The following is a 19771-nucleotide window of genomic DNA, read 5'->3' on the forward strand; positions in this document are numbered from 1 at the left end:
AAGGAATTGTCCGTAGAGCTCCGAGACAGGATTGTGTCGAGGCACAGATCTGGGGAAGGGTACCAAAAAATGTCTGCAGCATTGAAGGTCCCCAAGAACACAGTGGCCTCCATCATTCTTAAAATGGAAGAAGTTTGGATCCACCAAGACTCCTCCTAGAGCCACTACTCAGTAAAAGGCACATGGCAGCACACTTGGAGTTTGCCAAAAGGCACCTAAAGGACTCTAAGACCATAAGAAAGAAGATTCTCCTGTCTGATTAAACCAAGATTGAACTCTTTGGCCGGAATGCCAAGCATCACGTCTGGAGGAAACCTGGCACCATCCCTACGGTGAAGCATGTTTGTGGCAGCATCATGCTGTGGGGATGTTTTTCAGCAGCAGGGACTGGGAGACTAGTTAAGCTCGAGAGAAAGATGAACGGAGCAAAGTACAGAGAGATCCTTGATGAAAACCTGCTCAAGACCTCAGACTGGGGTGAAGGTTCACCTTCCAACAGGACATCAACCCTAAGCACACAGCCAAGACAGTACAGAAGTGGCTTCGGGACAATGTCCTTGAGTGGCCCAGCCAGAGCCCGGACTTGAACCCGATCTAATATCTCTGGAGAGACCTGAAAATAGCTGTGCAGTGACGCTCCCCATCAAACCTGACAGAGCTTGAGAGGATCTGCAGAGAAGAATGGGAGAAACACCCCAAATACAGGTGTGCCAAGCTTGTAGCGTCATACCCAAGAAGACTCAATGCTGTAATTGCTGACAAAGGTGCTTCAAAAAAGTACTGAGTAAACGGTCTGAATACCTATATAAATGTAATATTTCCGTTTTTTATTTTGAATACATTTGCAAAAATGTGTAAAACCTGTTTTTGCTTTGTCATTAGGGTGTATTGTGTGTACATTGATGAGGGGAAAAAAAAACCATTTTAATCAATTTTAGAATAAGACTGTAAAGAAACGTGGAAAAAGTCAAGATGTTTCATTTGAAAGCCTACATCGGAGGGCCTGGACAAACTGGAAAATGTAATCCTCCATAAACTCTGTATAACAGCTAGAAAAAGACCAAATACCTGTAGAAGGATGTCTCCACCAAGTCCTCTGCTTCTGAAAGAGAACGTTATATGATATATTATATCCTAATTAGGTTCTCATTTTCACTAACTCTCATCAAACCAAAACCATGTAGGGGACAGAGAATAGGAACATATAACAATGATGTGAAATCCCTGGAATCATTTTACAGACCTTGAAACAGACTTGGTTATGTTCACAATCAATTGCATAATATGTAGTGTGAAGTGTACTGGTATTCAGTCCGGCCAGATTGCTCATTAGAATATGTAACATTTGTGTGTGGGCAATTCTTGGCAGTTCCTGTCATTTCAGTTCCCCATCTAGTTCCAACAACAAGCAATATCCTCCAAGGAACAACCAAACCAGAACCCTAACCTTGTCGTCTGTCCACTTATAAGAAGATACTCCGTTATACATGTCCCATTCACTATGACTGAGCTTAACCGTCGCCTTTACAACTCTTCGACAAGACGTTTTAAAGAATCATTCACATATAAAAGATCTTTGTTAGAAAAAGGATTCGATTCTATAAGAGGAGGCTATGTGTTTCATATTGGGTACGCCATCATGTGTCTTCGGGAAAACGTAACAATACAAGCCTCTCTTGCTGTAGCATATGAACACCGTGTCTGGGACTTGAGACTGTTGTGTGTGTCTCACAAATGCCCCCTGTTGTATGACATCAATATTAACATCCATTTCAACTAAGAGGGTAGAGGGTGTTTGCATGAAGCAGTGTTCGCATGAAACCATTTGTAACAAGTAACAAACCATTTGTAACAAGTCAAGTGTTAAGGCCATTTAACCTTTGGTCCTATTGTGAATGCTTGCTTTGTTGCTTGAAAGGCTTTTTTCTTTTCATTAAATCTCACAAGGATATGCTGATGATGATAACTAATATTATTATTACTAGTAGAAATACTAAAGTCACCTGCATGTCAATCATCTCACCACTGACATTAATGGAATCGAAAGTATGAATTTATTCCTGCCTTCTCTCCCTCTCTTTCTCTTCCTCTCTCTCTCTTTCTTTCTTTCTCTTGCTCTGTCTCTCTCTCTCAGTCACAGGGTCTCCCCCAGGGTAATCACATTCCAAAACACACACAAGAATGTCCTCCAGCAGCTCGCATACCACACACACGCACACATGCACACACGCACGCACGCACGCACACACACACACCCACACACACTAGCTTGACTTGCATACCACCCCTCCTCCCTCAACTTAAAGAAGGGAAAACACACACAGAGATCCTGTCTGCACCCAACCACACTCTCAGATCTCTTCTCTCGTTCTTCCTCTCTCTCTCACGCAAGCACTAACGCTCACGCTCACACACACACACAGTCTACAATACTCTTGCCAAAGCCAAGGCAGACCACACACTGTTGCAATGCCATGCTCACCAACAGATTTGCCAATGCTTCTCTGGTCTTTGTCACACAATGCAAACTGTAGAATATGATAGCCTACATGTAGGTCTAACTGACGAAATAATGACAGTTGTCTAAACATGAATCTAAAACCTAAAGGTGATGTTGATTACGAATGTGAAAAAAATTAGCAAATAAAACAATAATATATCAATAGATTTAACATGATATAAACAGTGTATTTTAGCAGGTAAAGATGAGATGAGTCCACAGCTGTTGCTTACTTTGTGGTTGTCTGTTTCCAGGGTCGGGGCTCCTTCCTCCGGTCCTTGCTGCTCCAAACACCGACAGCTGTGCAGCAGAGAGCCCAGGGTTGCAGACACCTTCCGCGGGCTCGACACTCGGCAGTTATCTGCTACAAAAACAGGCGACACACAAAAAAATAAACATCACCTTAGACTGAAAGGAGTTTCTCTAACAAACGAATACAGAAAGAAGAAGAATTGACTTTCTCAATCACGAATGCACTTCATGTGAATAACCCATCACTCATCTGCGATTTCCTCACGTAATTTCCCCTCTACCCTTATCGTTGGCTAGCCGCGGGGCTTTTCTCCATGTGCATACCGAATCAGTCGGAAATGCCACTGGGTTCACTGCTCCAGCGAAGGTAAAGGGGAGACATGCTATTCACCTCAGCCGGGCGGTAGGATTGTCCCCCGCCCGCCCTGACACCGACCTCAATGACCAAACCCTTTCACCGGGGCCGTCCCTGCCGCGACCCATGTGCGTGTAGTGACACGTAGGCTACGATTTCAGGAAAGTCCACTCTTATGCATAACACGACTTGACACAGAAATGAAGGCTGATGAAGTTTCATGGTTTCCAGAATATATGACTAGCCTACATTTTTGCTGCTCTTAGTTTAGACACCAAATTTGGTTCATTGAATTAGACTGATGTATTGGTCTGGAGTAGATTTTTAATCCCATTACAGAATGCCATTCAAATGTCAATGAGGAGAGAGTTTAATACTGGCCCAAATCTCTCTCAATCTCATCCTCCAACTCTCCCAATCGTTCTCTCCTTCATCTTCTCTCTCCTTCACTGTTACAAATGGCTGTACATTTACAGCAAAACTAACAGTTAACCACTGTTATTCTATATTACAGTACAGTACCGTAAAGAGCAATGCATTATGGGGTCTCATAGGCATTTCTCTACACTGCTGTAAAATGTATTTTACAATACAATTTTTACAGTAAAGTACTGTATTACCTGTTTTGCTGTATATTTACAGCAGCATTCTGTGAATTATGGTGCATTGATGGACAATGTTGTGGGCGTTAACATATTTTGAGGCTTGCCTTGTAAGTGGCTATATTTGTTGCACCCATTAGTGAGAATGCTGTACCAGTTGAACTGATATATGGTATTAGTGCCCTAACATTTTCATTTATAAAGGGGTTAAATCAGAATAACACCAGGTCTTAAAACTTTAATTGGGAACATATTAAGCCATCTTCTTATGCCCTGTAATCACAGCCTGTTTGGAAACCTTTGTTTGGCCTATAGAAGTGCAAGTGATTTAAAACACCAAATATCTAAAAATGTGCTGTAATATACAAATACCCTGCAGCCAACCTGCTAGCTCTAATCCAATGTAATTACAGTAAAATACTAAAATACCAACGTGATTACAGTAGCATTTACTTTCTCACAGTATAGTAGGCTAAATTGACAGTATTGTTTCGTTGCTCTGCATTTTCCAGTAATTTATAGGAAACTGGTGGCAAGTTACTCTGAATATTACAGTAATGTACTTTGCACTAGCCAGAGATGGGCAAAGATATGTCACATTTTTTACACTACGAAGTTTTACATTAATGCTCAAAATGTAACACTTATATCAGAGTACTTGTTACACTCGGTAGAGTGGGAATATGTGTTATCTGAGGTAGTGTTCAAATTAACTCTTTAAGTATTGATTTATCAATGAAAAATGTACTGTGCACCCTCCCTACACATCTGATGAATATCACTGGAAACCTGTTCTATCACCATGCACTGCAAAATCATTCTGGCTGTGGATACAGAGAACATCAACACATTAACATCAACACGCCAGAGGATATACCCATTGGACTTGGGGCTCTGCTGGGAGTTTACATCATATTTGGATCTTTTACTTCTGGTTTGCCGCTATAATCCCCAAAATGTAACCCAAAAGGTTAATTGAGGAACCGTTAAAGAGGGGGGGTTCAAAGAATTCATAGGGGTTCCCCCGCAGTTTCAATTTGAAGAACCCCTAAAAAATCCTCCAGGAACATTTTATTTTAAGAGTGTACATCTATCTTCTATAGCCTACACTCTCCCCTTCACGCCTTCTCCATCTTTCATCATCTCTCCTCCATCTCTCCGTCATAGGTCCTCCATCCTTCCTCATCCATCATTCTCTATCTCTTCCTCCATCTCTGCATTCTCCATTGGGCAATAATGTTCATGTCTTTACAGTGGAGGATAACAAGGTGCTTTACCATCATGAGAAGAGATGAAACAACTGCAATGGGATTTCACCTACAGTATATTGGTCACTCTCTCTCTCTCTCTCTCTCTCTCTCTCTCTCTCTGATAGGATGATGGAGGGGGGTTGATCTGGTAAGGGGGTGTATATCAATTTGCATACATTTCCCAAAACTGCCTTTGAACTATTATTTTCTCACTGTCCCTTTCTCTTTTGTCACCCTCTCAATTTCCCAAGTAAGAGTTTTCATCTGATGGTAATTTGGTAAATTCACAAATGTTGTCACTTGAGTAGTTATCATTTGAGAATTGAGTCATATGTGACAGATGCATTGCATTCATATTGTGAAATTTCCTGAATAAATTAACACTTTTTTTCCCATCTGAATATCAAGTCAAATTCTGTGGTATTTGAAACTAGTATCATGTCATCTACTAGTCCTATGACTACAGTTACACCTGCTATAGCCCATAACATATCTGCCTTATTCCCTTCAGAAATCAATGGGTGCAAACATCAAGCCCTGTGCCAGTATTATTGGGAAAGGTGTGGGGGGACTTCAATGGACTGTGACATCAGGGTTAGGTCTATTGACCAGTCCTTTAGAAGTCATGTTGCGTTTGTTTGGATAAACTGCTACTGATGGAATGAACTGATACTTTTGGTAAGATCTTTTTTTCTGTTTCACAGAGGGTCTGGCAAACATGAAAAGTTGTGGAAATCACAGGCCAAATGCTATATTTAGAATGTTAAAATGATGGCATGGCGTGGCATTTCCTTTCCGTGGCAATTTTCAACCATCCACTAAGGCAGGGGGGTCCAATCTGGCCCGCATGTGGATTTAATTTTTTTATTTCAAAAAATATTTTTGGGGGAGTGGGGACAAACTCAACATACTATAAAATGACTAAAACCAAATCAAAACTGTGTAGAAATTATGATGGACCTATATTCTTGACGGTGTCCAACTCACTTATAATCATAGAAATGGAAGCTAGACAGTCAGGGAGCATAAACAATTCCTAGATAACTATTTTTTGCAAATGAGTTTGACACACCCCTGCACTAGGGGCAATAAGAGTGCGTGTTACCATCTAGTAGTTATTTAAACTGTGCGCTACGGTGCCGAGCATTGTGGGTTCAATCCCAGTGCTAGGCACCTGTTTAGTTTTTATGTTTTAACCCTATCCCTAACCTTAACCAGTCGGAATTAGTGCCTAAACCTATAGACATGTTCCGGTACTTTGGCAACTAATAAGTATTTTTTAAGTATTCTTTGGGCTGAAATTGTCAATGTGTAGTTCATACATGCATATTCTATGAGCAGAATTACAGTCTTAGCTCAATTAGCCACAAAATCCCTATTTTGAAAGTGACTGTTTTCTGAAAGCTGTGCTGTGCCATTTTCTCTACATTTCCCTCCACATGGGCCAGCCCCCTAGCGATTTGAGTTCCAGCCAATGAGATTCAGCCCTTTGCCATATGAGTGACATCTAGCAAGAATCACACACAGCAGAGAGAGAGAGAGAGCAATGACATGGTGTACATATCTGCACATATGTGATGTAGTACGTAATTTTTGGGGACCACTTTTGGCTCGTGGGTGCTACTTTCAGTACTACAGGCTAAAAATTATACAAAAGTACTAGAGAATCCCTTTAAGTTTGGTTACATTTTTGCACACTTTGACTGACAGCTAACATATAGCAAAATACACAGTAATTAAAAGAGCAACACATGCCATAAATCATGTATTGGAGATAATGGTCGATTTGAGTCAATTTTCTAATTCTCCAGGTGTGTTTCAAGTATCTCAAGTCAGATATTAATAAAAATGTGTAAAGGTAGTCTTCACATGTGCGCATCTGTCCTAGAGAGGGTATTAACATTCAGGACAAAGTGTGCTTCTGTCCTCCAGTTGAACAGAAAACCAGTAGTTAATTACAGTAATGTATGTGGTGGGCTCAGTTGGTAGAGCATGGTGTTTGCAACGCCAGGGTTGTGGGTTCGATTCCCACGGGGGGCCAGTAGGGGGAAAAAAACTGTATGAAATGAAATGTATTCATTCACTACTGTAAGTCGCTCTGGATAAGAGCGTCTGCTAAATGACTAAAATGTAAAATGTGGAGCTGGGAGCATTATTCACTTCAATCCCTGTTCTTTGCCTGTGAATGTAGGTCCCCCTTCCCATCTCTCTCTCTCTGACACAATTCATCACTCTAACACAAAAAACACAACACGACCAGTCTCTCGTCATCTCTTATCCCAAACCATTGTCCCTCTAACGCCAGAGCTGCATCTCTTTATGTGTGTGTGTGTGTGTGTGTGTGTGTGTGTGTGTGTGTGTGTGTGTGTGTGTGTAATAATAATTATCTATTCAAATATCTTTTAGGAGTATTTTTCCGAGGGGGCACACACCAGTGAAAGAGTACCCCCATTCTCCCTAGTAAGTGGTTCCTTCTAAGGTGCACCACGGTGGTTCCTTCTAAGATGCACCACGGATATGCTAGGCAGGAAGCTATACTCTAGTGCAGGATTTCTCAAACGTGGTCCTGGGGAGCCCGCTGGGTGCACGTTTTGGTTTCTGCCCTAGCACTACGCAGCTGATTCAAATAACCAACTCCTCATCAAGCATTGATTATTTGAATCAGCTGTGTAGTACTAGGGCAAAAGCCAAAACGTGCACCCCGGCGGGGCTCCAGGACCAAGTTTGGGAAACCCTGCTCTGGTGGTGCCGACAGTATCGTCAGTGGAGGGGGAGAGAGAGTGTTGAGTGACATAAATAGCGTTTGATTTGATTTTAGCTACCAATGATGGGCAGGACTTGCAGGAGGTATGTTTGTAAATTAAATTGATCAAGCTATGTAGCCTATTGATTCCTTCTTGATAATTAAATAAAATGAAAATGTTTTGTTGTTTTTCTGTAATACCAGCACTTAGCAATTTTATTAAGTTGGCTTCAGCTAGCCAGCTAGATAGGTTCCCAATCTCCCAAGCCATTTCAGGCTATCAATCAAGTTAGAGTAGCTTGTATAACTATATTAGCTGGCATGCCTTCTGGCAAGGTTGCTAGACTTCAGAAGAGACAAATTCTTGGGTTATGGTACTATTAACACACTGCTTATTTGAATATTTCTCAGAGTGCTTTGCCTTTCGGGTGAATTTTAGAGTTACAATCCATGACTGTTTTTGTTAGTGACAGAGACATGGTTGTTGCGTGCATCCATTTTCTGACCCGTGGACTTCACCAAGTGCAATCAGGTAAAGTGATATGCTTAGATAGCACCTTTTTTTTTTTTACATAGAACATGGTATAATGATTACGGCTCTAGATTGCAGGAAAAAAAAATTCAGGTGTTTGAAAAATGCTAAATTCTAAGAATTTTGCCGGGGGCATCTTCACGTACATTGTGCCCCCTATATAATAATGGAAGCATAACGCCCCTGTGTGTGAGTCTGTGTCATATTCATTCCTGTGTGTGTGTATGAATGAATGCGTGTGTATATGTATGTATGAGTGAGTGAGCAAGTGCGTGTGTATGTTCCCTTCCTGATTCCCATGGATCTGTTAATGCCTTTTAAATGTCCCCCTGGCTTTTGTCCTCACGTTTCAGCTGAAATTCCCCACATTCACCCCCCATTCAGAAGCTGTGTGTTAAAGAACTCTGTAATGCACTTGGCTTGACAGACGGCTGGGCTGGGTGTGCGTGTGTATGTGTGCGTGCGTGGATGTGGGCGGGAGGGTGCTAGTCTGTGCATGTGAGTGTGTGGGTGGTTACGTGGGTGTTGGGGTGAGTGGGTGCTTGGCTCTCAGTGACTGAGTGCACATGTGACTGTAAGTGCATGTGTGGGTGTAAGTCTGTGTGAGTGTATAGAAAAGGTGAACAGTATGTATGTATGAGGCATAGGTATTTGTCTTTCAGAAACTGAGCATGTTCCTTTATTTAACTGTTTAAAACAATTCTGAAACAAATTCGCAGACACATTCTCTCCTCCTTACCCTAACACACCCTCACTAACCCACAGGCAAGCACGCACACAGTTTCACACTCAGCATCAGCCGTTTGTCTGATCTAGTCCCCTCGTTGCTTTGTGAGCGTCCCACTGCGATAAAATAAACACAAATACGTGATAATCACATTCCTCACATAGCTCTCCCCCCAGAGGGAAGTTTCGGCTGGGTCTCCACAAGAGGGGGGGGGGGGGGGGTGTGTGTGTGTGTATGTGTGCATGTGTGTTGTGCCTGTGAGCGTAGTTTGTGTGTGTGTGTGTGTGTGTGTGTGTGTGTGTGTGTGTGTGTGTGTGTTATTCCTCTGTTCTCTTGCGGCCCCACAGAGAAAGAAAGAGTTAGGGAACAGAGAGATATGGGGCCAAGTCTCACACATTCCACAACAGTACCACCAGTACAAAACTTCAGCACAGATATATTCCCAGTAAAACACAGATATACTCCCAGTACAAACCAATAAAACACAGATATACTCCCAATACAAACCAGTAAAGCAAAGATATACTCCCAGTAAATCAAAGATATACTCACAGTACAAACCAGTAAAACAAAGAAATACTCACAGTACAAACCAGTAAAACAAAGATATACTCCTAATACAATACCATATACATCCAGTTCAGCACTGATATCTTGAAAACGGCAGGATCAATGCCCTCAGATTTTTTTTCGTTTTTTTCAATATGTGCAGATAAATCTAACCATATATTATATCTGTACAATTATATATTTCTAACATACTCCCATTATGCACAAATCTCCCGTGAAGAATTTACATAATATATATTCCAAACGGGGGTATACATTAAGGAGTGGAGTTTGAACTTTGGATACGATAGCGCGTAATGTTTACAAGTCAACAGTACTAATAAAATAAACAGATAAAAATGAAAATTGTTTACCTTTCTAATGGCACCCATGGGGCACAGAGATGCAGATAGATAGAGAGAGACAGGGACAGAGAAACAGACATAGAGAAATAGAGTGGCAGAGAGAAACAGACGTGTACAAGGACAGAAAGGAGTTGGAGTTGTTCTTACCTGAGCACATGGTCCACATGCTGCAGAGCACACTTCACTTCCTCCGTCAGCATGCTTTGTCTCTGCTCCCTCCGCTGGCTTGTCTCTTCCCCCTCCCTCCCTCCCTCTCTCTCTCTCTCTCTCTCTCTCTCTCTCTATCTTTCTTTCTTTCCAGTGAGGTTGTCTCTCGTAGTGAGAATGATCCATGAAGGAGCTGCTGCCAGTCTTAACAACAACACCGCCTCTCTCTACACCCCCGAGCCTCATGGTGTGTGTGCTTGTGTGTGTGTCTATATATATATATATATATATATATATATATATATATATATATATATATATATATATGTGCGCACACAACATGAGGCTGTGTGAGTGGCGGTTTCCAGTCAACCCCCGCACACAGCCCACCTTACACATACACACACACAGTCATAAACACAACAGAATTTTTCTGTCTGTCAGTCACTGTAAGTTGCAGTGTCTCATCTATATTTTGCAGGCCATCTTCAACTCTGCAAAATGTGTCTTGGAATATAGAGAGAAAGAGAAAGCTGTCTTAGTTGACAGTGATGCCAGGATGTATTCATGCCATTTATGTAGAAATCCATGCCATTTAAAAGAAAACGTCGAATCCATCCCTCAACCATGTACTGTGAAAGGTGTGCTGTCTGAGGGACATGCAGTACCTCGTCAATTAGCAACTAAATGCTTTCCTACGGAGGATACAAGGACGAAGAGAAAACATATATGCCTGTTGACGTTGTAATCAGAAATTCCAAACGGCTTTTGCTGGGGAACAGCAACCCAAACAGGGTGTAGTCAAAGGGAATGAATGTTGTCCATAACCTGCCCGTTGTCCTTTCCACCACTCCCAAATATTATCCGATGTTTCCATAGTGCTCCAGAATATTATGGAAGGGAAGTGTGTGGGATCTCAGGGTTTTGCAGCTTGTGAGGCAGTGGTTGTCACAGAGTCACTGTACAGATCCTCTTTCTACAGTAGGCTAATCATAATGATGTCTCACCGTTTGGCAAGGGACCTCATAAAAATGTCATTTTCTGGTTATAAACTGGTTTATAAATATGAAGTCAGATAACCAGATTACATTCAGCTAAATACATATTTTTAATGACAACATCAAGTCACCAGGGAAAGACTTCATATTTTGGTTATCTGGTCAGATTATGACCAGGTAAAAATATATATTTTGGGGTTTCTAAAAAAACATCCTTTCACAACCAGTATACAACTTAACCATGACTAGGGCTGTTGCGGTGACCGTATTACCGCCACACCGGTGGTCACGAGTCATGAAGTCAGTCAAATTACATGTGACCGTTTAGTCAAGGTAATTAGGCTTCTCCAAGCTCTGATGCTGCTGATGATCATTAGTAGCCTACCAAACTTGCTGACTGCCTGGTACTCAGCACTCTATTGTCCCTCTAATCACTGACATCAATGCAAATGTCATTGAAAATCAAATCAAACTCTTCATGAGAGCACATGAGCTCATGTTGCGCAACATTTCTATAGGCTAGGCAATTGCGCGAGAAAACATAGTGAATGCCTCTACTAAAAGGAGAATCAGCTTTCTATAGGCTGAGCCTACTATATTTATTTTTCGACTTTCCTAATATTAAGCACATTGCTTATATTTACAACAGGAGTATAGCTTACCTGTCTGGTCATGAAAATAAACCATGGGGAAAAGTGTCCTCCATTCGCTAATTAAGTGCATAGATAACATTTATTTTTTCCCGCTGCCACTGTTTTGATACAGGTGCATGATAGTCCATTCTAAATCAAAACAAATGTCACACATATAATTTAGTATATGTAAAGACAAGATTAAATCAACAATAGTCTGATGGGTGACAGTATTAGCCTATCACTTGTGAATTATATATTATCACTTGTGAATGATACCCAGCATAAGAAACAATGTCTTTTTTTGCGACCTTTTCGAATTATAGTCGCACACCTCATGTAGCCTAGCCCATAGGCCTATATGTTTTAATACGGTTTGTATCACAACTACGGTGGCCATATAACTTCTTAAAATTAAGCACATTAATCCGCTTTACAAGGGGTGTAGAGCCTAACTGGCATACATAAGCAGCGTGTGAGTTTCAAGTTTGGGGAAGATCAGTTTCACCATAAAAATGCACCTTTATAATAAAAGCATTACATGCATAATTACATTTGCAGGTCACTTCTGATAATGGTATTTTCCGCTAACGAAACATTCACGCTTATAGCCTACTACCATGTGCACATTGCTATGCTTATAATGTGAAGAAATCAACATTTATAAAAAATTGTTGCTAATCTGCTGATCTGTTGCGTCAGCCACATTGCGTAAAAAAGTTTTTTTTAATGCTAGTGGTTGAATTAACTTGGGATCTATTGCATCCCACAACTGTCCCAGACTATGTTTGGAAAATGTATTTCTCGCACAGAATAGAATGACCTTTGTACTATGGGGGATAGTTGATTGACATAGGCTAGTGATTTTGCTGTTCATTAGGCCTACTCATCTTGTTAGCTGACGAGAAGTAAATGTGGACAATTCTTAAAATATCTTCAATATGCACCTCGGAATTGGATAAGGACACACGTAGTTGCATCCCCGATGTGTCTGTCTTCACTTGTAGCCTGTGAGAAAGACCAGATTATGTGATGGAGCGCAATGCACTCAGAGAGAAGGGCACAACGGTCACTGGCCGCAAAAGGCATGGATTTTTTTAGGGTGCATTACAGCCACACAAAGGGAATGCCGCCAGGAAATTCTAGACATTATCAAGTGCTTGTCAAATTGTGAAAGAGTGACTGATGTAGTGTGTACAGCCTGTGCAAACAACAAAGCAGAGCTCATGCCTTTTAAGCAACTTTTTTTCAAATCATCATTAGAGTTGCATCATGCAGCCTTACAATGTATTAAAAAACATATATCCCAACGTTTGTAGGACAACTAAAGTTACATTAACTTTAAATTAAGCATATTGGAGTACCTGTTTCTTTGTTAACCACTCAACACAGAATAGCCAAATGTGCGCATTCCCTCAAATCTTTTGGATAAAATATGCTTACTATTTTATTCAGCTTTGTTCAGTTGTATTCTTCATACTATGAAATAATGCCACGGAATTCTAAGCAAATCTTGTCTGCTAAATGAACTAATGTAGCTCACAGCCATTTGGCAAAGCCAGATCAGGACCTCACATAAAGACAACTCAGAGTTTTCTATTCTGAAATACACTACATTTTCTTCATATCATGCTTCTTTAGACTTGTGTAAAATAAATAATGGATTTATTGTGGCGTAGGTGTATGCATGGATTTATTAGACTTTTTCAAATATAGATGTTCCAAAGGTCAGCATCAGTGTGGAAGCCAGGAGATGCTAAATGTGTTTATGTTAATTAGCAGTCAATTACCGTGAGACCGACTGTTATTTGCTTGACACAAAATTGTGTGACCGCCACAGCCCTAACCATGACACCACAAAAGACGTCAGCCTGACATCATTGCAATCAGTTTTGTACTCAGTTGGGAACAGAGAAAAATCATTCAATTTACAGCAGGTCAGAGATTTGTCTCTCACTGTGTATTGAAATCAGCAAAAGGTGCTGTACTGGAAGCTATGAAATCAACCGTTAGTGGATAAAGACAGGAAGAGAAGGTAGATGTGAATCAAAGCACCTTTTCACCCGCTGAGTTCCGATGTAATTTTCTAAGTGTGTCAGACAGAGCTGTGGGTGACTGCTCTTTGCCTCTGCCAATCTCCCCCTTCTTTCCCTCACAGAAGTTCCACTAGCATTTTGGGGGCCATAAATGAGATTTGGTTGGGGGACCCCCCCCCCCCCCCCCCTTGGCAGTGGATACATTTTTTTTTCTGTGTTAAAATTAATTGCCTGCTGTTTTTCACATTTTGTCATGGTGTGTAGAGAAAATGTAGTTTTAAAACAAATGTATGCAATTCTACTCATTTTGCCATGGGGTGGAGGGACATTTTTGTGACTAACAAAATCAAGGGGGGGGGGCCCTGGAGGTCAGGGTCCCTGGGCACATGCCCTGCCGGCACCGGTAAGTAATTTGGTGATGATTAGTACAAGGTTTACATAGCTTGCTAGACTAACTTACCTAGCGATCAAAGCATTTGACATGGGCAAATTGAGTGAATGTCAGTGACTGTCATTGACTGACATATCAAGTGGAAAACTGTTGAAGCACTACCACATTTTGAAATTGCACCTTGTGTATTTGACTTTTGTAACTCTCAACAGTAAGTTGAGTTCCTAAAAAAAAGGCGTAGTCTCAGTATAGACAGAGGCGTTTATGCTCTCCTCTGCCTGGCCCATTCAGCTGTGTGAGGAGTAGAGTGAAGGAAGACATTTATGTGGGTTTGACAGTGGTGCTAACTGGGCTTTCTGTCCTCTCTGCTTCCCCTGCCTCCCCCACCTAGCTGTGAGTGTTGTGTCTGTGGGAGTGGGTGGGCGATATAGAGGACTACTTGTGTGGGTTTAACAGTGATAGGACTTCCTCTGGCCTCCACTATATTCTGATGGTAACAGTGCTTTTCTCTCTGTACTGCGAGACACAGAGAGCTGTCATTTACATGGAGGTAATGGACTGGCTGGCGGGCGGAGAAGAGGATAGAATATGTGTGGGTGGTATATGATGGGAGCCTCTCACTCTCCCCTTTTCACTTATTCTTTCTCTCATGCCTCTCTGCTCTCTCTCTTCTCCCTCTCTCTTTACATTGTGTATCCCTAAAAGGAATCATTTTACTTCTGACAGCAAACTAAATACATCATGTATAACTATAGCGTAGATAGCATGTGTGTGCTTCTACAGGTTAGAATACATGTTGAAAGGACTTCCGCTGCTTTTACAGATAGTACTAATTGTAGCGAAACTGTCACACTCGTCGTTGAAGGGGGACCAAAACCGCAGCGGGTAAAGTGCTCATCCTCTTATTTATTAAAGAAAACACTTAATCAATACAAAACAAACGACGAAAACAGTCCAGTAAGGTGCATAGACTATACTAGAAACAACCACCCACAAAACCCAGTGAAAACAAACACAACTAAATATGGCCTCCAATTAGAGACAACAACAACCAGCTGCCTCTAATTGGAGGTCATTGACAAAACTCACATAGAACTAGATAAGCTAGATAAACATAGAAATAAGAAAACTAGAACCTAAACCCACAATACCCAACCACACAAAACAAACACCCCCTGCCACACCCTGACCAACTACAATGACAAATAACCCCTTTTACTGGCCAGGACGTGACAGAAACAGTCAGTGAACATGATTTCTGAGATTTACGAGACTTGCATAGACGCTGTTCTGATGGGGTTTTCCAAAAAGCAACCTCTAATTTAAATGGCAGCTCCACCACTTTTCAATCTCTTTTTCAATATCTCCAGCACAGTACCACTGTCTATATATGTGAAAACAACACATTTCTACATTTTGAGGAAAAATATATAAGTAAAAAAATAAAAGTGATTTTCAAACACATGGGGAGCAAGAAAATGCTATCCCTCTGGCGAGAAACTTGTTGCAGGTTTTTTTAAACTATTAAACTATTAATGTCACAGAGAAGCATTTTTAGGACCTTCTTTCTTATCTTTTTAACCACCCTGCTAGCCATTTATTTTATTTGATCAGTTGCTTAATACATTAATCAACAGTATGATACTGTATAAAGTGAATATAGTAGACTACCGTACAGTAAAAGGCGTGCCTTGTAAGAGGCTATATTTGTTGCACCTGTGAGTGAGAATGCTGTAGCCCCACAGGTTACAGTAATATACTGTATTTTGTGAAATTCAACTAACCTTGTCCTGAAATTCTACAATAGCTTACTGGCCAATTGCTGCTAGTAAATCCCTGTAATTCAGAATACAGTACCACACTGCATTTTTGGAGTGCCATAAACCTTTTGAACACTGGTGGGTGCATGGTATTGTTGTTTCTTGCTCATTAACATATTTTGAGACTTGTTTTGTAAGAGGCTATATTTGTTGCCCATTTTTCTCCCCAATTTCGTGGTATCCAATTGGTAGTTACAGTCATGTCCCATCGCTGCAATCTGTACGGACTCAGGAGAGGCATGTGTCCTCCGAAACACAACCCATCCAAGCCGCACTGCTTCATGACACAACACCCGCTTAACTCGGAAGCCAGCCACACCAATGTGCCAGAGGAAACACCGTACACCTGGTGACCGTACACCTGGTGTGAGCCTGCATTGCACCCGGCCCTCCACAGGAGTCACTAGTGCGCGATGGGACAAGAACATCCCTGCTGACCAAACACTCCCCTAACCCAGACGACGCTGGGCCTATTGTGCGCAGCCCCGTGGGTCTCCGGTCACGGTCGGCTGTGACAGAGCCTGGACTCAAACCAGGATCTCTGGTTGCACAACTAGCACTGCGATGTAGTACCTCAGACCACTGCACCACTCGGGAGGCCTGGTAGTGTTTTCTAACAATAGAATGTCAGCAAGTCGCAACCATTTAACGGTTGACTGATTTTTTTCCACCCTAATTTAAATGTATTACTTACTGTTTAAATTGTACATTCCTTGGAATTTAACCGAATGACCAAATAAAATGACCGTTTAATGGCTGACTGACCGACTGAATTAACTGACAAATTTTTCGTCTTATTTTTATAGATTTTTTGTTGTTGCTTTTGTTTGATTGAATGTGACTAATTTGAATTGATTGCTTATTGTTTGAATTGTTTATTATTTTAAATGAACGATGGATTGAATATGAACTTGTTGAACATTTGAAACTGTAATGAATTTTGGAATAACCAAATAAATTGACCTTTAATGGTTAAATGTTTACTAATGTCCATTTGATCTGTTTTGCACTGTAATCATGGCCAGTTTGGGCAGCTTTGTTAGGCCTCTAGAAGTGACATAAAACAACTAGTATTCATTAATATGCAAATGCATACAGCCTTTTCCCCCCTCAGCTGAAAATATTGGGCCCTCAGATCCTCAGAAACTTCTACAGCTGCACCATTGACAGCATCTTGACTGGCTATGGCACTTGGTATGGCAACTGCTTGGTATCCAACCGCAAGGGCTACAGAGGGTAGTGCGTACAGCTCAGTACATCACTGGGGACAAGGTTCCTGCAATCCAGGACCTCTATACCAGGTGGTGTCAGAGGAAGTCCCTAAAAATTGTCAAAGACTCCAGTCACCCAAGTTACAGACTGCTCTCTCTGCAACCGCATGGCAAGCCTGGGACTAAAAGGCTCCTTCTACCTCAGAAGCCATAAGACTGCTGAACACTTAATCAAATGGCCACACTGACTATTTGCATTGACCCCTTTTTATTTGCACTGACTCTCTTGCACCGGCTCTATACACACTCACTCATACTACAGTGACCCTCCAACACACACATACACACACCCTACATATACTCACACACTCTTTCACACTCTTCACATACCAGTACACTGCTGCTACTCTGTTTATTATCTATCGTAATTGCCTAGTCACTTTTACTCCTACCTACATGTACATATTACCTCAACTACCTCGTACCCCTTCACATGGACTCGGCACTGGTACTCCTTGTATATAGTCTCTTTATTGTTATTTTATTTTGTGTTACTATTTACTTTTTTGCAAAAATGTCTTACTTTTTAACGCCGCTTTATTGGGAAAGGGCTCGTAAGTAAGCGTTTCAAGGTAAAGTCTACACCTGTTTTTTTTATTAAAACAACATTTTCAGTAAAGGCTACAGAAACTTCTTACTTGCTATGACTGTGATATGTGTATTTTTTGTATTAACCTTGGTTGAATGCGTTGACAAGAGCACCCGCTAAATGACCAAAATGTAAAAGTTGATGTGAAAAAGGAAAACTTGAAAAGAACACTGTATATATATATATATGTCGCTGCATGGGCAATTCCAGTAATATACTGTAAATTAGATTATGGTAACATTTTTGGTACCGTAAAATGGATTAGCGTAAAGTAAAATGGACTGCAGTAGCTGTACTGTAAAATAAGTTACAGTAACTTACTGGCCAATTACAGAAATACTTTACAGTGCACAGATCATAGAAACATACCATTTTCACATGGAGATAATTAATATGAGGTTGAAAAGTGGTGGAATTGTCCTTTAACAATGCCCCTTCTACCTCATGGTAAACCACTCCGGGAACATAGGCAAAACCACCATACACCCTTCCCCCATCCCTGCCATGCAAACAACCCCACAACCCATTGCCCACAACTCAACCCATTGCCCACAACTCAACCCATTGCCCACAACCCATCCCTTCTGCCCACAACCCATCCCTTCTTCCTCTCCTCTCTGTTACTCGTAAAGGGTGAGGAGTCTTACTTACCCATGGGTCATGTTTTCATTGTAGGCCAGTAGTCACCTTATGAAAAGAACAGTGTTTAACCATCACACACCATGATGGAGATCTGAATGGACCAACTGCATCTAGACTTTCCATGCATCGGATAGGTTTATTTCACTATAAGGTAGCTTCCATATGTAGCGTGCACCATTCTGCTTTGCAATTTGACCCCATGCTCACAACAACACATCTTTCATGAAGCACCACTATTACCACTGACCTATTAAAGGCATCAGAAGTAATAGTACTACAGGTCTTAGGGAACCTGACATCACGGTGGGATGCTAAACGAGCTCCTACTAGCTAGCTGAAATTCACTACGTGTGTTGTTTAGGGGTTACTGTTGGTAAATTACTGTAGTAATTATGAATAAAATATCATATAAATATCTTGGAATTTTGATTGATGATGGCCTCTCTTTTAAAATGCATATTCAACAATTTACAAAAAAATTGAAGCTGAAATTAGGATTTTATTTTAGGAATAAGGCTTGTTTTTCTTTTGAAGCCAGAAGGAGGCTAGTATCAGCTACATTTATGCCTTTACTAGACTATGGGGATATTTTATATATGAATGCTTCCACTCAGTGTTTGAGATCAATTGACACCCTTTACCATGGCACTTTGAGATTTATTTTAAACTGCAAAACACTTACGCACCACTGCACTTTGTATACCAGGGTTGGCTGGCCTTCTCTAGTCACTCGTAGGCTCAGTCACTGGTATACTTTTATTTACAAAGCCATTTTGGGTTTACTACCTTTTTATTTGTGCATTTTTATTGTTCAGAAATGTGGTGGGTACTCTCTTCGTTCGTAGGACTTTATCCTGCTAACTGTTCCAAATGTCCGAACTGAATTTGTTAAAAGGGCTTTTATGTACTCTGCGCCATCGTCTTGGAACGCCTTACAAAATACTTTTAAACTGGAAGAACTTGTCCCGATTGGTATTTTTAAATCACTGATGAATGATCTTGAGACTGATTCCCTGACATGTCAATGTTTTTAATTTGATGTTTTTGATTTTGTTATACTCTTGTGAATTCTATGGTTTTTACTAGATTATTTGTAGTTTTTCATGTTGTTTGTCTGTAATTTTTGTAATGACTTGACACTGCCTATCTTTGCCTGGATGCTCTTGAAAAATACATTTTAAATCTCAATGAGCCCTTCCTGGTTAAATAAAGGTTAAATAAAATAAAATAAAATGAAGGTGTCCATAGATGCAGGTTGATAGGTAAAGTTGTCTACTGCGCTTTACTACACAAACTAAACATGTCTTGGTGGCCTATGATATTTTTCTGTTGTTCAGATGTCTTCATTTACAATTCTCTGTTAACGGTTC

General features: G+C 40.9%; 2 long non-coding RNA genes across 2 annotated transcripts; one reads left to right on the forward strand and one right to left on the reverse strand.

Moving 5' to 3' along the window:
- Positions 1–922: 922 nt before the first annotated feature.
- Positions 923–10092, reverse strand: LOC115155924 (uncharacterized). Its single transcript, XR_003868169.1, has 3 exons — positions 10023–10092; positions 2734–2864; positions 923–1102 (listed from the first exon to the last, which is right to left on the reverse strand). It is a non-coding gene; the product is annotated as an uncharacterized LOC115155924 (long non-coding RNA).
- On the forward strand, positions 2328–2931 carry LOC115155925 (uncharacterized). The gene is made up of 2 exons (XR_003868170.1): positions 2328–2608; positions 2755–2931. It is a non-coding gene; the product is annotated as an uncharacterized LOC115155925 (long non-coding RNA).
- Positions 10093–19771: the final 9679 nt, after the last annotated feature.

Source organism: Salmo trutta, chromosome 20 (genome assembly GCF_901001165.1).
Source record: "Salmo trutta chromosome 20, fSalTru1.1, whole genome shotgun sequence".
Lineage (NCBI taxonomy): Eukaryota > Metazoa > Chordata > Actinopteri > Salmoniformes > Salmonidae > Salmo > Salmo trutta.